General features: G+C 37.2%; 1 protein-coding gene across 2 annotated transcripts in view; it reads right to left on the reverse strand.

Moving 5' to 3' along the window:
• The window catches only part of B3GALT1 (beta-1,3-galactosyltransferase 1), a 529,669-nt gene extending 506,972 nt beyond the window's left edge, over positions 1–22,697 (reverse strand). For both annotated transcript variants that reach the window (XM_036023352.1, XM_028510267.2), the window contains exon 1: positions 22,450–22,697. The gene's annotated coding sequence lies outside the window, so the exon portion shown is untranslated. The remainder of the gene's footprint in view (positions 1–22,449) is intronic.
• Positions 22,698–23,903: the final 1,206 nt, after the last annotated feature.

Raw genomic sequence — 23,903 nt, forward strand, 5'->3', positions numbered from 1 at the left:
TTTTAAAGGGTTTTTTTTTTAAAGATTTTATTTATTTATTTTTAGAGAGGGAAGGGAGGGAGGGAGGGGAGAGAGAGAGAGAGAGAGAGAGAGAGAGAGAGAGAGAGAGAGAGAGAGAGAGAGAAACATCAATGTGCGGTTGCTGGGGGTTATGGCCTGCAACCCAGGAATGTACCCTGGCTGGGAATCGAACCTGGGACACTTTGGTTCCCAGCCCGCGCTCAATCCACTGAGCTATGCCAGCCAGGAAGGGTTTTAAAATACAAAATTAAAGCATTACTTTAGTCATTATAAATGTACCAAAACATTTAAGTGCCCAATTTAACAGCATTACCATATTCAGAAAAAAATGTGTCCATATAAAAATGTATTGTATTTGCATGCAAGACAAAATATGGATATTTAATAAAAATGACAATTTAAAAGGATAAATAAATCACTATTAGTAGTCTTGGATGTTTTGGTATACAAGAACAGCAAACTAAATCTACAGTGTGCTTCCACACAAACAATTAATTTGGTATAACCAGAACGACACATCACCTCCTGGCACAAATTATGTCTTTATCAGAGAAGCTTGTGAACATCCTGAACACTTGTTAAGGAACATGTTGGCAACATACCAATTAGCTTATAATGTTTATACAATTGAAAGTAAAATTGCTTTTGCTGGTCATGGCGGCAGACTGAGTACTGGCACTGGTTGAAAGCCAGGTTAAATTATCATAGGGCAAAGATACTGTTGGAGCAATTTTCTCTTTCCTCCCAAGGGACTCAGATTCCTCAGCAACTAGGCTAATTTTCCCCAAACCTCTTTTTTAAAAAATGTTATTCTTTCACATTTTAAATCTAGAAACCAATGCCAAGCAGCATTTACACATATATGAGTGGGGAGTATTCTTAAATGTTCACTATTATGTTCAGGTCAAAAGAAAACCTGGTTAATATTGTTGACAACGTAATTTTGGAGAAGAATTAGGATCCTCCAATCTCCTAGTTACTGATGCTTACAAAAACATGATCTTACTGGGCATTTTAACCTAACGACAAAGCCATGTTACTTTTAGTGGGTGCAGCATGAGAAGGGATGCTCTTCTTATACTTCAAGGCTTAAGAAGTGCAATCAAAAGACAGGAGAGCACTAACTTTTCTTTGGTCAAAGAGATACAATGATAAAGAGAATCTAAATGGCTACATGTGACCTGGGTTTTGACAAGTCTACAAAGAAAGGATACTTTTTATTACGTAGACTAACTTGCTGCACATTTATCAGATGCACAAGTATTTCAATTGTCATCTGATAATTATCAATAAATCTAATATTTTCTCAATAATTGACTGACAGAAATAGTTCTAGAGACCACCTTCCACAAAAAGACAGTTCCAAATCAGGAAATTCTAAATGACAACATCCAAATGTGCTAAACAGGGAAACTTTTTTCTTATTTTGCCTTAACCAGGTTAAAAAACAAACAAACAAACAAACAAAACCAATTGAATGCTTCTCATTAAAGGGGAATTACAACTAGTTTCTTATATAGGGTCATCCAAGGTCCAGAGTCCCCAGAATCCCATTGGATGGAGAGATACAGCCTAAATTTAGATATTTTTAATACCTTTAATCTTTCTATATACAAAGACATTTATGTTTAAATTATCAATAACATAGTTATATTAAATAATTTAACATATAGATCATGTCAAGTGAAGTCTGTCACTTTTTATGCAAGCTTATTTACGTTATACTGAGTCATTTAAGAGAACTAAATGGTAATGGAAAAAATACAATAAACTTTAAATTAAAAATTTTTAACTGTAAAATATATAACTACATTACAACTATATATTATGAACCTATTAATTAAAAGAGTATGGTATTTGCATAAAAGCAGACACATAGATCAATGGACCGGGAGAAAGAACCCAGAAATAAACCCATACACATATGGTCAATTAATTTATGACAACAAAAGAGCCAAGAACATACAATGGAAAAGGGACAGTCTCTTTAGTCACTGTGTTGGGGAAATTAGACAGCCACATGAAAAAACAATGACACTGGACCACTATGCTACACAATGCCCCAAAATTATTTCAAAATGAATTAAACATTTGAACTTAAGACCTGAAACCACAAAACTCCTACAAGAAATCACAGGCAGTAAGCTCCCTGACACAGGTATTGGCGATGATTTTTTAAAACCTGACACCAAAAGCAAAAGCAACAAAAGCAAAAATAAACAAGTGGGACTACATTAGACAAGTTAAAGATAAGCCTTCCACATGATTCAGCAATTCTGTGTCTGTGTGTTCATCCAAAACAAAAACAAAACACTAATAATATAGAAAGATATATGCAGCCCTTTGCTGACTGCAGCACTACTCAAAGTAAGCAAGATACGGAAGCATCACTAGCTGTTCATCGGTCAGTGAATGGATTAAAGAAGGTATGCCATGGACATCCATGGACCATTACACAACAATAGAAAGAATGAAATCTTCACATCTGCAACAGAATGAATGGAAACAGAGGGTATTATACCAAGTGAAATGTCAGAGAAAGACAAGTACCTTATGATTTCTCAGAGTGGTAAGGGTAGGTGGGTGAAAAAAGTGAAGGGGAAATAAGAGGTTTAAACTTTGTTACAAAATTAATGTCATGGGAATGTAATGCACAGCACAGGGAATAGAGTCAGCTGGTTGCTAGACATCATGGTGATATCATTGGAAGGTTTATAATGCCAAATCACTATGTGGTTCACCTAAACATAATATAATATTGTACGTCAACTACACTTTAATTTAAAAAAATTAAAAATCTTCTGCACAGCAAAGGAAACCATCAATAAAATGAAAAGGCAACCTACTGAATGAGAGAAAATATTTGCAAATCAAATGTCTGATAAGAGGCTAATACCTAAAATATAAAAAGAACTCATAAAAATGCATCAGCAAAACACAAACAATCTGGTTAAAAATGGGAAGAAGTTCCGAGTAGACATTTTCCCAAAGAAGACATGCAGATGACTAATGGGCACATGAAAAAAGGCTCAACATCACTAATCACCAAGGAAAGGCAAATTGAAACCACAACAAGGTGTCACCTCACACCTGTGCAAATGGCTATCATCAAAAATAAGAAATAAGTGTTGGTGAGGATTTGGAAAAAGGGAAATACTTGTGCACTGTTGGTGTGAAGGTAAATTGGTGCAACTATTATGGAGAACAGTCTAAAGGTTCCTCAAAAATTTAAAAATAGAACTACCATATGATCCAGAAATTCCACTTCTGTGTACTTATCTAAAGATGAAAATACCAACTCAAAAAATATGCACTCTTAGTTTACTGAAATATTATTTAAAATAACTAAGATATGAAAACCACTTAAGCATCCATCAGTGGATGAATGGATAAAGAAATTGTGATACATACACACACACACACACACACACACACACACTAGAATATTATTCACACGATTCAGCCATAGAAAAGAATGAAATCTTGCTATTTGTGACAACATGGATGAAGTGTGAGAGAGCATTATGCTAAGTGAAACAAGTCAGATAGAAAAAGACAAATACCATATGATCTTTCTTACATGTAGAATCTAAAAAACAAAAACAAGCCCTAGCTAGGTAGTTCAGTTGGTTGGTGGTGTCCTAATACACCAAGGGGGAGGGTTTGATCTCCAGGGTGCATACAAGGAGCAACCAGTGAACTCATAAGTGGAACAACAAATCAATGTCTCTCTTGCTCTCTCTCCCCTTCCCTCCCCGCTTTTCCCCCTCCCTTCCTTCCTCTCTCTCTATAATCAATAAATAAAAACTTAAAAAATAACAAAACCTGCCAATCTCATAGATATTTAAAAAGGCTGATGGTTGCCAGAGGCAGGGACAATGGATGGGGAAATGGATGAAGTGGTTTAATTTTTTTAAGTAAATTGAGTAATTTGTACTAAATTTAAAGAACAGAGTTTTGTCCACTATAATCACCAGGTTGTACATTATACCCCCAGAACTCATTGATATTATAACTGGAAGTTTGCACCCTTTGACCAGTATCTCCCCATTTCCCCACCCCCTGCCCCTGGCAACCACCACTCTACTTTCCCTTTTTATGAGTTCAGCATGTTCAGACCCTCCAACTTATCAAAGGCTTATGCCTCTCCTCAGTCAACTTGAGGAACAAAAAACCCAATTTAACTTCATTTATCTTCCCCTTGACTCATATCATTTTTGTTGTATATTTAATTCAACTCAATTTATTCAATTTCATTAGTATTTTATAAAGCCAAATTCCATTTAGATTTGTCTACAAATTTATCATCCTCCTTACTCTTTGTTTCCTGTGCCTGCTCTTACTCAAAGTAACTCTTTAATGCAGGTTTGCTGTTGATAAAATTGGTTTCTTTTTGTGTTTTTTTTTGTTGTTTTTTGAAACTAGTTCTATTTCTCTTTGTTTTAAGGTTACTTCTACTGAGTATAAGTATATATATAAATAAGAAGTTATTTTCATTCAATACACTGAATATGACACTTCACTTTTCTGGCTCCCACTAGTGTTATGGATATTGCTCTAATATAACTATTAATGAAAATATTTTCCTCTTGTCTTTCTGTTTTTGCAATATCACTATGATGTGTCTAAGTGTGATTTATTTACTTACTTACTTGGGACTCTTTAAATCTTTGGATTAAAAGTTTTAGTCAGTTCTGAAAATTTTTCAGGAACTATTACTATAACTTTTGCTTATATCTTTCCTTTCCTTCTGGAACTCCAATTAGAACATGTAAAGGCGCCCCACTGTCTCTTCTCCTAACCTCCTTTTATGTCTTCATTATACATTCATGACTGTTTCTTTTGCCTCATCTTGCAGCTTGCTAAATCCCTCTTCTCTTGTGTCTAATTTGCTCTTAAACTTACTCAGTGATTTCTTAGTCTCAAGTATTATATTTTAATTCCTAATTTCAATATGACTTTTTCAAATCTGCTATGTCACCTTTATATAAAATTTCAAATTTAGCCTTTCTATCTCAGTGAAAAATATATATTTAATTTAGAAGTACTATGGATTGCATTTGGTAACTTAAATATCTTAAGTCCTGGTGGGCCTAATTATTCTTTTGAACGTTTCATTTGGAAATTTCAAAATTACAGGTGATTTATAGGAATAAAAGGAGTACAAAGAACACCCACATAACTTTTCCCTGATTCAAATATTGTTAACATTTTGCCCCTTTGCTTTATCATTCTACCTATAAATGTACATATTATATATACTTATATCTATATAGATATTATGGACTACTTCTCTCTATGTATAACATATATAAAATTCTTCTCTGAACAATTTGAGAATAAGTTGCATTCATGACTCCTCACCCACAACATTTTTAATGTTTAGTTTCTAAGGTAAGGATATTACCTTATATAACCATAAGACAGTCAGCTACTGCGGTTAACTTAACATTGTTATAATACTGCAATGGACTGAGTGATTTTGTGCCCCCGGAATTCACGTGTTGAAATCCAAATTCCAATGTGATGGCATTTGGAGGTGGGGCTTTTGCGACATAATTATATTATGAGGGTGGGGCTCTCATGATTGAGATTGGTGCCCTTAAAAAAAGAGGTACAAGAACCAGCCAGTTCTTTCATCATGTGGGGAAACAAGAAGAGGCCAATAGACTTCCTTCAGCTTAGAGGAAGTCTTTCCCAGCACCTGGCCACACTGGCACCCTGATCTCAGACTTCCAGCCTCCAGAACTGTGAGAAATACATTTCTGTTGCTTGTAAGCCACCCAGTCTGTGGTACTTTGTTGGAGTAGCCCAAACTAAGAAAAATAATGGCATCCTCTATCCAATATACTATTTTAGAAATTGAACCAATAATGGCATTTTTAGTATATTTTCCCCTTCAGTACAGAATCTAACTTAGGGCCAAGTATGTCATTTAGTTGTCATGTCTCTTTTGTTTCCTTTAATTTGGAACATTTTTGCATCCTTCCTTTGTCATTTATGACATTGACATATTTGAACATAGTCTCACTGTCCTTCTTTTAAATAGAATAATCTCTTTAAGGTTTATCTGTTGTTTCCCAATGATTCAATTTAAATTATACTTTCTTAACCATGATACTACATTAACAATATTGTCTGCCTCTCAGGGCATCGTCTCTGGAGACAGAGAATAATATCTGCCCTTCCCTGACAACATTAATTTTGATCACTTGGTCAATATATGTCTGGTTTGAACATATACTGGATATTATATATATAAAAAGTTATTTGTAAATGCATTTGAAACCTAGGATGATGCTTTTCTCCAGAGATGCGTTTCATTTTCTTCTTTCAGGCACTTGAGGTACTAACTGGCTTGAACCACATTAACCTGATTTCTAAGCTTATGGTTTTTGAGAGTGCTCATATGACGTGGAGGTGGGTTGCAAGTCCATGCAAAGACTAGCTTGCTTCTAACAAATGTACTCCCGAGGTGCAGCTCTTTAGAAGTCTGGTCCTATGTGGAGGACGGTTGGCCAGTGATGCCCTAAGAAGTTCTTGGATTGCATCTAGACACACAAGACCACCCAAAGTGCAACTCAAGCTCTCAGTTGTTTCTTTTTGACAATAAAAATATCCTTAAATGCTGGACTTACCTCTATGGGTTTTGTCCTCTCCCAGATTTCAGCATTATAATTCTTCATGACCTTTGTTGCTTTTAAGAAAGTTTTATTTTTCTTTAAATTCCATCCAACTTTCCTTGTTGCTCTTGATGGAAAGCATGACTCAAACATTATTGGAAGCAATGTTTAACAGATGATGAACATTCATTGTTAGGTAATGGGCACTGAGCAATTTCTGTATTCATCCAAATGACTCTAAAAACCTATTTAGAGTCATACCTCAGACTCTAAAAACCTTTTCTCACATAAGTTAGTCCAAAAATGTAGAGGGGCAGCTTCCAAGAAATCCAGAAAGCCTGAAATTTATTTCAAGTAAGTCAATTGAAGTGGATGTAATTTCTTTTTCACTCCCCATTAACTTTCCTCAAGGTCATGATCAGCTCTTACATGGAGTTCCAGAAGAGAAATGCACAGACACGTGAGTCAGCACTCTCATTCTTCTGTTCACACTGATTGGGTTACATGACTCAAATGCTGACCTTTTCCAGAGTTATCAGTAAAGAACTTCACTCAATTTCTGGTGTCTTTATTTTGAAAGTTGCTTGTTTGGAAGGTGGGGTGGGAGACAGAAAGAAAAACTGTCTGAGAATGAAGCCACATGGAAGTTAGCCAGCATGCAGTCCTGCAGGGTTAGAGAATACCCTCACATCATAGGCTGCAACCTTTGATCCTGACATACCTGAATTTATACCCCAGATTGCTCAGTTCTCCTAAGATATTTTGAACTGGGTTTCTTTGTCTTGAAACTAAGAGTCTGAGCTGATTAAAAAGTTTTAAAATCTATGTACACAATAAAAGTCTGGGTATAACTCTAGAGTAAGTATCCTCTCAATACTTGTAGGTCAGTGAGTAATAACCAAATGAGGGAGAAAGCATATAAAATGAGAATACTGTAATAGGAATTAAATCTGAGGACAAGATGGAAGTGCTAATGAACACATTTAATTTCATGTAGTCAAATCTTCTAGTGCTTTTATTATTGATAAGTTGCCTTAGGAAACATAAAATGCACATACATGAAAAGTGTACAATGCTGCCCTGGCTGGCATAGCTCAGTGGATTGAGCGTGGGCTGCAAACCAAAATGTCGCAGGTCCAATTCCCAGTCAGGGCACATGCCTGGGTTGCAGGCCATAACCCCCAGCAACCGCACATTGATGTTTCTCTCTCTCTCTCTGTATCTCCCTCGCTTCCCTCTCTAAAAAATAAATAAATAAAATCTTAAAAAAAAAGTGTACAATGCTGCTTCCAAATGAGTTCACAGAACCTTGGTTTCTTCCATTAGCCTTGTGTAACATGTAGAATCAGAAATGAGAGATCAGCAAACATGATATATCATTTTCAGAAGTGTTTGAACACAGATGAAGAGTTCTATTCCACACCTCCAAGGATGTCATTATCTCTCATCTAGCTCTCTGAAATAACCCCTAACTCATTTCCGAGCAGGGTCTCTTTTTTCCTATTGTCAATCGTATGCATGACAACCAGAAAACACATCACCCACCTTCCCAGTCAAAACAATTCAACCCTTGACTTCAAACAAACTCTGTACAGTGAGTTCTACAGCCTAAAAGGGGCTCATTGGTGGGCCCTGGCTGCCTCTCTAACTTCATCTTCTCTTCCTTACTCATTCCTTCCAGTAGCACTGAGTTGTTTGAAGTGTCTCTTACACACCAACCAGTCACCTGAAGTGGGCTTTCATTTAATTCAGGTGTTTTCTCAAGTATCACATCTTCTGAAAAAACTTTGACCACCCTGCCTAAAACACACACCACTCTTCTACTGTCTTTATGTCCTTCCTCTGCCTGATTTTTATTCATGGCACTCATACTACCTGATGTATTTATATTGTGCATCTGTCGTTGACCCCTCCCCTTGCCTATTGTCCACTCTCTACTCCTTCCCTCTCCCCACCCCCATCCCTACTAGAACATGTGTCTATAAGAAAAAGTGCTTCATTTATTTTTTATTTTGTTTAATTTTTAAAAATATTTTATTTATTTATTTTTAGAGAGGGAAGGGAGGGAGATAGAGAGAGAGAGAGAGAGAGAAACATCAATGTGCGGTTGCTGGGGGTTATGACCTGCAACCCAGGAATGTACCCTGGCTGGGAATTGAACCTGGGACACTTTGGTTCCCAGCCTGTGCTCAATCTACTGAGCTATGCCAGCCAGGGTTTAAAAGGTGCTTTGTTTTACTCATTGCTGTATTCCCAGTCCCTAGAACAGTACCAGGCATATCCTAGGCACTAAACAAATTATAGTTGAATAGATAATTGTAATGTAATTAAGGCTAAATATTTTGTAATTGTTTCCTTTTGAGCCAGCCCTACCCTCCCCCAAAAAGGAAGCATAAATAAGCACTATACAAGGGAGAAATTGGCTCACAAATGCAAATATAAATTGCTTAATGAAAATAACAAATTTCATTGAAAATAAATCATAAACAATATTGTACATTGCAAAAAGAGTTTGCTTTTCATGTCTACCCAGAACATCATTTACATATTCTTGGCTGCTGTTTTTGTAGTATGTACATGACATTTCTGTTAAAGGTAATAAGTATTGTATGTGTACAAAATACAAATATCCATTCATCCTGTTAGTTACTAGTTTAGTTGAGTTGAAGTTTTTGTCTGTTTTGACATCATTTGCTATAAAACGAAATTTAAGTAAAACATATAAGTAAGAACTTTCTAAATAGTTTCCTAATTGTGGAATACCAATTTGAAAAATTAAAATAAAAATATATTCATTTTGCAAAATGCATATTTTCTAATTAAATTTTTCAAAATTACCAACTTAAATTTGTTACAAATTATTACCATTTCCTCTTTCATTGTAAATGAATTGTGCTCCTGGAATTATAATGTGATTTGACAGACATAAGAGAATATAGATACTAAATATTTTCTAAATCATTAGATGACTGAGATTAGGAAATACCCTCAATAATTTTAAGAGGTAGGGCAAAGTAGCTATAGAGTCCTACTAGATCTTGTAATTGTGCATACAACATACAGTGGATCAGCCACACACACAAAAAAATTGTTCATGAATATAAAGTAATATCAAAGAAGTGGGTATATAATTTTAAGATACATAAACTGTAAGTTTCCATCTTTCCTCTGTTCATATATTATCTCTTTCTTCATTCACAGATATTCTGAAATCCTGCTACTTATTTGGGATTTTACAGTACATTAATTTAGTTTTGAACTAACAATGGATATATAAAGAGTAACTGAAAAGAAAGCAAAGCAAACGAGAGGAAAGGAAAACTGAGTAATCATGATTAATGTCAAATCTAACCTTTCTGCTCTAGGGCATCTAGCACCAAATATAGGCCATGCCACATTGAATTGTCTTCTTCAATCTTAAACTATAAGAAATCGGTTTCTTAAAATATAACATTAATGTATTTTGTAAAAACATCTAATGATTTTAATTCATGGTCTCTTGGATGTTAAGTCAGATCCTCCTGAGTAAATCACTTTTGCAACTGATAAAGTTGTAGATACAAATATGACCATGATATGGCTTTAAAATATCTAACAACCATGCCTTCAGGTTTAAGTCCTCAGTTCAAACAGGAGTTAATCATTGAGTTGCTGAATACTAAAATAATTGCTTTACATATTTTTTATTTTTCAGAATTGTATGTAGATGATAAATATCAGCCAATATAAGTATTTGTGATAACACAGATGACATAATAAAGTTCTTACATCCTGAGTTATAGGGGAAGTTAAGTACAGGATGCCAATTTTCCATCATCTGCTAAAACAGGGAAATAAACTATCACCTTAAAATGGGCCTTAAAGAAATTTAATAATAGAAATGTACTCAACCCCTCACTCCCATTCCTGTAAGGCCACCCCAAAAGGCTTTGGTTAGAAGCCAAATCTCTTTATTATATTTTAAATAGATTACACAGGAGGTTTTTTCAAATGTGATTTTAAAATACCATTTACTTCATTTCCCAATTTTAAACTGAAATGTGAAATAATGAAGCATCATAGTAAACATATGACAAGAATATAAATAATATAGACAGAAATTATAGCCAAAGACTGAGGAAGATAGGGCAATTTTTCCAGTTACTAGGCTACCCTGGGTCTGTTCACTTGAAATCTCCTTTCTAGTGATAGATACAGATGACATACACACATGTATGTATACATTTATGTTCTGTGTATTTGAAATTTCACCACCTTCATTGAGTTGGTTCAGCAGAAGGGGGAAAATTGAAAATTCATTCACAGTATACCAAAAGCCAATAAACAAAAGTAGTTCACTTTTTTGTTTGAGACTCTAGTGTTAAAGTCTTGACTCCATCAAAAACTCATTTTTGAACCTTGGAAATGTTATCTAACATACAACGAGGTCTGTCTAGAAGGTATCTGGCCATGTAATATGAAAAATAAAGACATTTATTGAAGAAGATACAAGATACAAGAAACATTGTACACAGGACAATGACTCCTCAGTCCCCTTCAGAGTAGGCACGTTGGACCTCACACAGTTTTCCCAGTACCATTGGCTGCCCCATCATATTTTCCCAAATCTTATCAACAGCCTGGGTCTGAAATCTCTTCCCTTTCAAAGTTGATTTTAGTTTTGGGAAAAGCCAGAAATTACAGTGTGCCAAATTTGGGCTCTAGGAGGGCTGGCTGAGTCACCTGGGTGATTTGATGTCTCACCAAAAAACCTCTGCATGGGACTTTATGCAAGAGTGGGCACATTGTTATGATGAAGCTGCCAATCACCAGTTGCCCATAGCTACAGACTTCTGAATCATCCAAATAGTTTCCACAGAGGAATGTTCAAACTCACCACAAATTTTGATGTAGATTTATTGCTCTACTTGCTCAGTCATTCTGAATGTGACAGCCATAGAGTGCACATGTTAACCCAATGGTGTCTACTGCTCCTACTGACCAGTACAGTGAAGTCCTCATTGTTCACACATGTGCATTCCAGTCCACTCTTCTTGGCTACCAGGTTACATCGATGTCATGCAAACCATTCTCATTATATTAACAATGTTTGCACTTTTTCTGGACAGATCTCATATATTTTGTTCTCAGTTTCACTGTCTATAAAATGGAAGTATTAATAACACTTATAAGGTTCTGCTAAGTATTAAATCATATAATTTCCATAAAATGATTAGCAATTTTACATCTAACACTCCAAAAATTATTTACTATTGTTATTGTTATTATCAATAAAAGTTTAATGAGACAGGAATTATTGTCCCATTTACTAAAATTATATTTTAACTATTCAAATTTTATGTCAAAACTTACTCTTAACTATGAACTTAACATTTAACCATAAATCAAATTTTAAATAAGTATGTTTTTAGAGTGTGAGAGGCTGTTGAAGATATCCACGAAGTTTTCAATTATCAATTGGTGATGATGCGGACTTTGGAATAGCTGTGTGAAATATCTGAGTTCGACTAAGAAAGACAAGGAAAGGCATTATTGCAGCAGTGACATCCCTAAAGTGTACAGTGGAGAGCAGACGAGGAACTGTAGAACTACATAAGCAGAACAGGCAAATCCTTTAAAATATGACCCAGTCAGATGATCATCCTGGCATACCATGGACAGGACATTGTCTGAAACGAGTCCTGCAGACAGCTACCCCACTGTCTCCACAGTGACTTCAGCATGATCCTATCTCATTGCTGATGCACCATCTTAGATTATTAGGGAAAAATTCAAAATCATCTCACTTGACTGGAAAGATAAATAGAACCTGTAAAATGATGCTTCATACATGAGATGACACTCTTCTTATTGCAGTCTCTTTGAAATTAACTTGAACTTAATACTTTGAACATAAAGTGATAATCAACTGGGCAAAGATAGCAAGATAGTCTTTGATATAAAACATATTTCAATAGAGAGATAATGCCACTGCCATTTTATGCCATTTTATGAAGAGTTAGTAGAGAAAATACACACCTCACATTATTCCTTCCTTCTTCGCTTTAAGTTAACAAATCAACTCATATGTTTAAAAACATTTTTTTCTAATTATATTTAGTCATTTGCTTCTTCTTAAAGATGAACAACTCCTATGGGCAATCTTACCTAGTGTCTATTACATGATGTAAGTATATTTATATTATGATTTTTTGTCATGTTACTCACTTTCCCTGAGTATATTTTAATAAAACATGTGGTACTTAATGAAGAATTAGGAGACAGTCTGAGTGAGTTTAGTGTTTTTGAGATAGAGAAAGATCAGTATGATAAGAGCTTAGGTAGCAAAGGGGACAGTGTTAGGAGATTAAGTCAGAGAAGTTGGCTAGAGGCAAAATATAAAAATAGAGGATGGTTCAAAATATTAGAATTTGTTCTTCCAAAAGAGAAAGAATATCTATCATGAGAAATGAGATTAAAAGAAGGTTCAGTGATTAAGGTGTCTCACTATATAAAAAAGAATGAGAGAGAACTTTTGAAGACAAGGTGCATTGCTTTGCAAACTCTAGGATGAACTCAGTGGCACAAAAAAGAGAAGATGAAAAATCTCACACCACTAAATAGTAGCAAAGAAGTTAGAACCATCAAAAGCTATTATATTCAGTCCAAATTATTAAAAGCAAAAGGAAAAATCTAGTTGTGTATTTTTTCATTTTAAAATTTTGAAATGTCATAAAATATTCTTGAAAACTAGAGATAAAAGGATGAGGAAGGAATCACCTATTACCCCACCATTTTTTAGCACATTTATAATTTCAGTGTTCATAGGTTTTTTGTTTTTCATTTTTTTTTTTTTTTTGCCTAGCTATGGTAGGACTGGTATATAATTGTGTAGTTTATTTTCCCCAAGAGATATTATAGCTTATATATTTTTATTTTATTTTAATCCTCATATTTACTTTTAATGGTTGCATAGTATCCTCAAATGTATGTGCCTCAGAGTATTATTGACCATATGAATTGCTTCTGATTTTATTACATATAACATATCCATCAACATCTTTAAACATATGATCCTTTCCATATTTTATACCATTTTTAGGATACATTCCCAGAAGAATATTAATGGATCAGACAGCACGAATATTTTTATGTTTTTCTCTATATACTGCCAAATTGCTTTTCAAAAGAGTTGTGCCAATTTTAATTGTGACAAACAGTTTCTGAAAGCTCCAGATTCAGTGCGTCCTTGCCAAAATGGGACATGATTATTTTTAATATTGTCATTTAGTAGATGAGTAACAAGTCCTCAATATTGTTCATATAATTTTTTAGTCTAGTAGAGCAGAGGATCAGAAGGGAGAATATCTGAAAGTAAGGAACAATTTGACAAAAGCTCCTACTCTAGTGGCTACCTGTGTGGTCGATATGGTTAAGAGACGCTGGAAAATCACCAAACAAGATGAGTTCACAAAAAACTGCATACACACAAAGCATGTTGTCAGATAAGCATCAACCTGGTCAGGGGTCTTTAGAGAAATGTCACAAATCCAAGTCTGATCCAATCCAACCCAGCACTATTAATCATGCAACTGGAGACAAAGAAAGAAAGAAACTTAAATATGAAAATAAACAAAGACACATACACATTCAAATAATCCAACAAGTCTACTTCTAGGTCCTACAGATTCTTACACACATGATATAATGTGAATAAGTTGGCATTATATTATGTGTGCAAGAATAGTCATGGCAACACTGGTTGTATTGCCCCAGAGAATTGAAAAAATATATATAATAGTTCATCAGAAAGGGCCTGCCAAATAATAAGTTATGGTACTTTCAACAAATGTAATACCACAGAGTTGCAAAAATAAATGAGGAAAATCCTTATGTATCAACTTTGACACGCCTCCAAGATTGTTGAGTTTTATGAGCAGTAAGAAAAACATGTGTATAAAATGTTAATGTTTATATAAAAATAAGGAAACAAGTTTAAAAGTATACTGCTTTGTATAGCTAACAGATTGCAGATCCCATGAGTGACAAGAAGGCAATGGCTATTAGAGGGAACCAATTTTCTTCTCCCTCTTCTGTTTTTTTCCAATAGCTGCATTATTTATTCAAGTATAATTTATGAGATCATCAAAATCACCCTGTACCGAACTCAGCCAATATGCCAGAGTAAACTGTTCTCAAAAATGTGTTACAATAACAATGCATTTATGCTTCCAGGAAAATTCCACCCATTCCTATATGTAGATGACTTTGTTCTTTGGAAGTTATTTTTGAGCTGTAAGTATGAACCAAGAGAAATAAAATACTCAAAACAGTCAGCTATACTTACTTCCTGATTTATATAAGGTAGCATCATTTTCTATTTTATTATTATTATAACCAAATTTAACAGAATCTTTCATTGTATTTAATAAATAACTGGGCCAGGCTATACTTTATTTTCTTAGGATATAACAGTTCATGTCTCAATTTCATCTTGAGCTAATGAGAACTAGCAGGGTTACTGATGAGATACATACACATATCAATACATGTAATTATTTATATTCTTTTTTAACCTGCCATGCCAATAATAATCCTTTAGTTGGGTCATAAAATTCAAGTACATTTAAAATTCTATTATATTAAGATAAAGATTTAAAAAGCAAAGTCCAAAATGACTCCTGAAAACTATTTCAAGTAGGAAACGGGTAAAATTTTGTTTGATATATAGTAACTTAATGTGGAAAAAGGGATATTGTACAATTAGCTCCTTTCCTTCCCAAATGAAGTATATCAGTCCAATATTTTGCTTCCAATATAGTTGCCTGAATGCCAAAGGTACTATCATTTCTCCAGTCATCTTTCCCTTGTTTGTTTTAATAAAGGCATTAATATGGTTATAGTAGTGCCTGTTCCTAGCAAAAACTATTTTATATTCTTAAAAAGTAAAACCTCCATAATCTCACTGTCTCCCCCAAATATTAATATTTATCAAAGCCTTTTGTATATGTGAATGCAAGTTCCTTCTTCATATTAAATCTTGTCTTCTAGATTATTCACTATTATTTCATCAGCATTTTTCCAATGTTATTGCCAACCTTTAAAAATCATGATTTTCCTGGCTGGCGTAGCTCAGTGGATTGAGCACAGGCTGTGAACCAAAGCATTGCAGGTTCGATTCCCAGTCAGGACACATGCCTGGGTTGCAGGCCACAGCCCCCAGCAACTGCACATTGATGTTCCTCTCTCTCTCTTTCTCCCTCCTTTCCCTCTCTAAAAATAAATAAATGAAATCTTAAAAAAAAGAAAAGTCATTATAAAAAACATAATGATTTTATGGTATATATCATAAATATAATTATTTCCCCATCATTGGCCAAATAGATTATTTTTACTATCAAACTACTATAAATGACATTTTAATAAAACTGTGCACATTTCTGATTAATTGCATGTAATTAATTTCTAGAAGTAGTGTTACTAAAACAAAGCGAACATTTCAAAGACTTTTATACACACAGCATCCATTTTCTCTTCTGCTGGTAACAGTCCCTGATTTTCCTTTGGATATGATCTTGCAAGAGTGGCAGTCAAGGTGCCCCAGTGATCCACTGACTAAAAGCACAGGCACGAAACCTGTCTAGATCAGTCATACTTGTCCTCCTAGAAACATGAGTCTGGAACACATTGACACACGGTCAGAAAAGGGCCAATGCTGATTCATCTCAATGATGGTATCTGGCAAAGACTTTGTCAGCTCTTTCCATGATTTCTGTAGCTATTCTGTTTCCTCTCCTTTTCTTTTGAATTCTGTAAGCTACAGATAATACAGAATTCTGTTCATTATTGATCTTATTCTTTAAGTTAGTCATAATTAATTTCTATAGCATGCAACAGAAGAATTCTGTAAACACCAATGAATAACCTTTCCAAAAGTTTAGAAGAATCCGCAGTTCACTTCATCTTTACCATCTCCATCAATTTTGTAAATGACTCAACCTTCATTTATAATCTTTGCTATTATGCTCAAAAGTGCTATCATTTAAAAATTTTTCCTTTACTCTTTACCGTTAATTTAAAATTTTAGATGCTTATTGGCCTTATATATTTCTGGTTTTTTGCAGATTATTTATTTCTTTTTCTATTTTTTCTGTTGGTATACTTATAATTTTCTAGTAGCCAAATAATGCCTATGGCTTCCCAATTATGTTCAAAGAACTTTAAAGTCAAAAGACCTCTGGAAAATAAATAATCCTGTTTTGTAGTTACTAGTAAATATTTAAAAGAAATTCTATAGACATCATGACTCAATTAAGTACAAATATTTTATTTGCAAACTTACCTCTGGCTCTATAAATCTTAATGACATCTCTCAATAAATCCCAATTTATCATTTTCTTGATCTCAACATAATATTAATACACTGCAATATTATGAGTATGTATAATAAAATAGGTTCATGTACAAATTGGTAGATATAGTCACTTCTTCTTATATTATCAGTTTACACATGCATAGCTAAATCACAGGCTACTGGCCTGGGATTAACCTAGTAGATAATAAACAATGTTTCAAGACCTGACCCTCCTTTCAACTGACTTTGGATAACTAGTATCAAGTTTCTGGAATAAAATTCTTCCTTCTACAAAGAGGAGGTTGGACAAATGACCTGGGTTCTTCCCAGCTCTAAATATCTGATTCCCATTTAGCTTTCTTGTAAGAATTTCATAATCAGCTACAGTTGACTTTGTACACTGGATATGGTAATAGTTGGTGGTAACAGTTGGTTTATTTGCTTTTTAAAAATTCTGTTCTCCTAAAGTTTTGCATTTGGGGTAGAAAGGTGAAAAACCAGGCAGAAAAAGGTTAAGGCTTAACTAGGTGGTGCGTGCATTTTTGAATCTGCATAAGTAAAATATTGAGATGTCATTATCAGAAGACTTTCCCATCTCCTGGATTGTAAAGCAATGGTCTTGAAGATTTTTCTTGAAATGAAAATCCATTCAGAAGTGACTGTTAGCACTGTGTACCCTGCATTAATAGCTTGTAATAAGAAAACTTGTGAATAAGTTGGCATTAATTCATTATGTGGTATGCCTTCTTGGGAGTCTGATTTTAGCTTTCCTCAAAATATACTTCACAAACCAATTTCTGAAAGTCAAGCTACTTTCCATTCTTCACATGAGGGTAAAAAAGATTGCAATTCTTTTCAGATGTAAGCTAAAGACCCTAAATAATGAAATGGAAAGCACAGAAAATGAAACTGGAATCATAATTGCACACTGTTTATGCATAAGAGAATAGAATGTGGGAAAATATCACAAGTTTTTATCCACCATTGGATAACCAAGTTGATTTTTTAAAAATTTTTTTAAAAGATTTTATTTATTTATTTTTAGAGAGGGAAGGGGGGGGAGAGAGAGAGAGAGAAACATCAATGTGCGGTTGCTAGGGGTTATGGCCTACAACCCAGGCATGTACCCTGACTAGGAATAGAACCTGCGACACTTTGTTTCGCAGCCCGGGCTCAATCCACTGAGCTACGCCAGCCAGGGCACCAAGTTGATTTTTAATTAAAGACAAATTTATTTTGAAAGTTTGGAACTGTTTTGGCATTTTTTTATTAGGAGAGAACATGAAAACTTTAGGGAAACTTTGACCTCAGACCCTAGAGTTTTAGATCAGCTTTCACAGAGGTACATAAATATGTCTCTCTGCATGGGGAAAAAGCAGAATGCTTCTCATTAAAATTACGCTTTTAGACCCTTCCTTACCACTTCCAATTCACTCATCCCCTTTAAATGAGGTTATGTAGATTCAAACTCGGATAGTCACAAATGCCTTTTAAAATGCTGTTAATCTGAAACAAATACACTGAGAGTATCCATGCACTCTGGCTCCTCTGGCTCCTCATTTTGGCTCCTCTGAAAAATATTATAATTTGGCTTTAAAGATATTTTTTAAAAGCACTATATTAACATCTCATTGCTTAATCATCTTTGAATCCCTCTCCTGCCTTTAGTCCTTATCATATACAGTGTTGTTGTTTGGATCATAGCTTCAAGACTAACAAATACTACCTTATCACCATAAATATCTTCCCTTTTTAGGTTAATTTGTGTATATTTGTGTGGGTGTGGGTAGATAAGTATTAACTGGAGAGAAACTGAGATGGAAAGAGAACATAGGACTGATGGTGAGGGGAATTAGAAAACACAGGTTAGTACATAAGGTCTTTATTGATTATGCTTTTTGTTTATGATTATTTTACCCCAATACAATGTGATCTTCATGAGGGCAGGGGTCTTTGGTTAATTTACTCTCTGATAAAACCACTAGAACAGCATCTTGCACATGGTAGGAACACAGCACAATTGGTTAAATTTTACTTGAATAAACCATAATTACTTAGTAATAGATTACTTCAGAAGAAGATAATTTTGCTTTATAAAGTACAGTCATCATATTGGATGGGTTGTTGAATTTGTTTCTAATGAAGAGTGGTTATATTTCTTCTGAGAGCCTTTCCAGGTGGGGGACCAAGGAGGGGAATGAAAATGAATTTCAGACTTAATAAACTGGCTGAGGTTTTTAATTCTCCTAAATGTGTTAGTTTGCACACATACACACAATGAATTCATCAATGATTAAATGAAAACAAATTAATATTAAGATGAAAGAAACCTCACTATCTTACCTTACAATGTAGAAACTCTAATCATGACCACTTGACAAAATAAATGTTTTATTTATTAAGATCATGTTGTTATTGCATTAATATTCAAAAAGGAATTTTTTTTCCAAAAGTTATGCAGCATTCAAATTAAAATCTGAGAGAGGTCTAAAAGTGAATTTAGTGGCCTAGAGTCTTGACAAGTTGACATTTACCTGAGTTACTAAAATCCACTTAGAAAATATGGCAGTCTTCGCTCACGGGCTACCCTGAAGCAGACAAGTCTAAACTGAAGTAAATCTGCAGAACTGGCAGAACTTGAATTGTTCTCAGAAACTAAGTGGTTAGCACTATCTGTGACGCCCCTAAGCCTGTGCCCCACCCCCATGCACAAAGGCTCTCTTTTCTGCTTTTAGTCAGATGTAAACCCTACTGCTATATCCTAATGTTCATGCTCATTGGCACATTTCTCTGCACTTGATTATATTTTGTCCTGATGGCTTTGAATACATAGTTAATTACCTGAGGGAAAAATTTCCCAAAGTAAAAGTCCCTCCTTCTCCAGAAAAATAAATCTATAGTTGAGTAAAAAGGCCCTGTTTCCGCTTAAAGACTTGTGGCTCACCTCAGTACATAGTGCAGTGGATTTACAAGATGTTACTTGATAGCGATGTGAAAAACCACGTCCTTAGCCAAGCAATTAAAATTTTCTTTAGATATTCCACTTTTATTATTGGCTGTTACTGGTAACTTAGTTTTAATTTAAAGTTATTTGAAAAGTATTGGTTAATAATGTATAACACATTTTTAAAAGATTTTTATTTTATTTATTTTGAGAGAGAAGAGCAGGGAGGGAGAAAGAGGGGGAGAGAAAGATTGATGTGAGAGAGAAATATCAATCAGGTGCCTCTCCTACTGGTCCTGGCTGGGTAGGACCTGCAATCCCAGACATGCGCCCAAGAAGAGGAATCGAACTGGCGACCTTGAATGACACCCAATCAACTGAGCCATGCAGGTCAAGGCATGCAAAACACATTTTAATCCTGTTTTCCCCATATCAACCCGTTGGGGAAAACAGTATTTTCACTGGCTCATAGCATTGCATAAGTGAAACACCAAAAACTAAAATCAACTGCTGATGTATTTAATAATCTTAATAAAGTCCTGAAAGTTACAACCAAACTATTGCAACGATTAAAATAATCACATGGCAGCAGATAGATTTTGGATGAGAATGTAACAGCCACCACTGCAAGGTGTACTCTAATTCTGTCAGCAAACTAGACTTTTAAACCAGATATGACTGCAACGAAGAATATATTTACTACCAGTTTTCTACTAACCCAAATGCAATGTGCAAGTGTTTTAGTACTAAAACAGTACTAAAAATCCCATTTACAGCTCACGAATTAACTGATGAAAAATGTGCAACTATCTTCGGACACAAAACTAACATCACTGCTGGTTTACCAGTAAGTTAGTCATCTGCTTCAGAATAATTTATATCTCTAAATTGGGAGAAAATGGAAACTTTACTAAAAACAAACAACAAAAAACAAAACTTCGCCTGAAATGCTGACATTTTGGACAGCTCCCTTCTGATTTTTCTACAGTATTTCTATTAGGTGTCGGACTTTAATTTTTTTCTGTTTTACCAAATCAGAAATGAGCTTAATCGAGTGGTTTCTGTGGTTTGGGTTTTGTTTTGGTTTTGATATTTCCTGTGCTGTGTTTGGGGGCAAAAGATTTCTTCAGTGAGACTAAGGAGCTACATAACAGGTAAAGTGCTGCCTGTATTGAACCCATTTTTATTTTTGCAAAGATTCTAGCTGGCAAGCAGGGAGCTGCCTTCTCCACTTCCATGCCCCGCTGCAATCTCATGGCTTCTGACAAGAACCACAGCCCCTCTCCGTCTGAACCAGGGTGGGGACAGTTCCTTCGTGTCTTGGTATTTCAACAGCTCTCCCAGAGACTCCTAAGGAGACAGTGACCACAAACAAAACAATCGCCAAGAGTAAGTTTGTGCGTCCTGAAGACGGATCGAGCAGCCACTGCACTGAACTACGGATATTTGAGCATAGCCCGGCTTCACCATTCATTTGTAGCAGCGCAAAAAAAAATCCACCTTCTGCGGAAAGGTTTGCAGCATTATGGAACTCCCAATGGCTTTATAAAATAAAATAATTTAATTAAAATAAAAAGAGTGTAGGCACCGGAGGGAGCAGGGTACGAAAATCTGGTTACACTTGGTGGTTTACGTGCTTTAAGTCTCCCTGTCCAGACCCCTACCGGCCGGAACTTTCTCCGAGGGTGGAGCCGCGGGGCTGTCCGCAGCTGCCCCGGGCTCTCCGGGCGGGATCCGGACCACCGGCGAGTGGCATCACCTGAACGCGCAGAGGAGCCCCGCCCGCTTCGGCAGTGCTGTGGGGATGCTGACATCAGAGACCCACTCCAGCCCCTCAAAGCGGGACTCTCTCTATTCCCAAATCTGCGCTCCCTAAAAGTGTAGTGAGCTTCCTACAAAGGACAAGAGACACACACAAAAGTCGCCACTCCCCAAGCCTAGTTCTACTCTCCTTTTTTTTTTTGTCCTTTTCTCCAGCAGTAACCAACCGTTACTTTCCCCTCCCGTGTTCTCCTTCCTGAGTCTCCGGGGCAAAGTGGGACTTTGGGGAGCCTCGGTGAATGCCCCTGTCCCTGACGCGCTGGATCCACAGCTCCTTGTTTTCATTAAGGCAATAAAGTTCAATTTGCCCGTCAGAGCCACGGTGGACTTCCCCGCGCGTTGCTTGCGCTCTCCCTCCCGCTGAGTCAAGAGCTATTCACTCCATCCCAGCCTAGATCCCTGAAGGACGTCGGCTCACGCGAGAGGGAATCCACCTCGCTCCCTGCAAAGTGCCCCAAACCGCGTGCCCACACATGCATGTACACACACAAAGCCAACCTCATGCTATCAAAGTCTGTTAGCGAGAAGGGGAGAACGCACGAACTGGAGTGGCACCGGTGCGGGCGTCAGCTTAGCCGTGCGTCCGGACTCGCTCTCCTGGTCCCAAACACCTTTGTCAGGATGCCCCAGGCACAATGAGCCTCCTAACCCCAAAGGTAACATCAGTGGTCCCGGGAGCCTTACAGGCACTGCGAGGCCGGACCTACCGGCGGAACGCGTGGTCTCTTGCAGCTCAGCTGGCCCTCGGGCCAAAGGGACGCTGCAGCTGGGGTCCCAAAGACGCTGCTGCTCCGCTGCCGCTGCCCGGATGCCCGGCGCCAGCATCACTTCTCCGCCACCTCCGCCTCCTAGTGCTCTGTTCTCTCGGCTGCCCCTCCCCGGCGGCCGACTGCAAGACCGGCAGCGCGGGCAACGCGGCGGGGTGGGCGGCAGCGGCAGCGGCGGCGCCCGCGCGAGCTCGCCCAGCTGCACCAGCTCGAGCAGCCGCGGCGGCTGCCGAAGCACCCGAGCCCTGCTGCGCCTCCCCGGCGAAGGCTCGGGCCGCGGCGACTGACAACGCCCAGCAGCCAATCGCAGACTCGCCCCGCAAGGTGGGGGGAGACCAATCAGAGCGGAAGGCCCAAGGTTTTCCTCCGCCTTTGCTCAGCAGGCTTGTTTCCGGGAGAGGCGGCGGTGCTGCTGGGGTTCGGGATGGGGGAGGCGCGGGAGAGGCTTGGGGTTGGGGACTCCGAGTTCCAGAGCCTTAGGTGCGGCGAGACAGCCTAGTCCACCGACTTGGGGCCTGGGGCGTTTTCAAACTGCCAAAATCCCGCGCGCTGGCCGAAAAGGGCGCCCCGAGGTGACTCTGTCCCCAGAGGCTCGGCCCCGGCGGTTCAGCATCTCCGCATCCCTGCCTAGCGGTCGTGGGACTCGAGTACAATCGGCGTTGCTGGAGAGCGAATCCCTGGAGGTGGTCGCCGCCTGGAAGGAATCACGCGAACTAGTCACCAGACAGCGCCCCCGTCCTTCTCCCTTTGGCAGCTTTGGCAGCTGAGAAGAGTGGTACTGAGCCTCCGAACCATGCCTTGTAGCAATCAGCCTAGAAGTGTGACCGAGCTATGAAAGAGGCACTTGGGGGAATGTTCTCAAAGTTGTAGGTGGAGTGGACCTTCCCTGCCTGCCCTCCAAATAAGCTCCCCCCCCCCATTTTCACACACACTCCCCAACAAAACAAAACACCTCAAGAAGCAATGAAGAAAGAAAGCTTAAGCAGGCAACCTAGTTCCTTTGCCTTTTTTTTTCCTTGCTTCCTTTTTCTTTGGAGAATCACATCTGAATGTACAGGTTTTGGGGCGGTGTGTGTGTGTGTGTGTGTGTGTGTGTGTTTGCGTGTTTGATGGGTGGGGGAGGGTGTTTGACTCAAACACCAAAGAAGTGACGTTATTTAGCAAGGAAATAGAAAGCGATAGTGGCGAGCTCTTTTCCTTCCCTACTCTCTTTACAACACGGTAATGATCTTTTCTTGTGAAGTCCCTTCAGTGCATGCAAATATGTCTGAACGGTCCAGAGTTCTAAGATTGTATGTAATCCATGTTGCAGTTAAAAAGCAAATGAAGTTTTACATGGATGCTTTAATAGATGTGGGTCTTTACCCAAGTGACTTCCCTCTGGTGGGAATAAT

Source organism: Phyllostomus discolor, chromosome 4, assembly GCF_004126475.2.
Source record: "Phyllostomus discolor isolate MPI-MPIP mPhyDis1 chromosome 4, mPhyDis1.pri.v3, whole genome shotgun sequence".
Lineage (NCBI taxonomy): Eukaryota > Metazoa > Chordata > Mammalia > Chiroptera > Phyllostomidae > Phyllostomus > Phyllostomus discolor.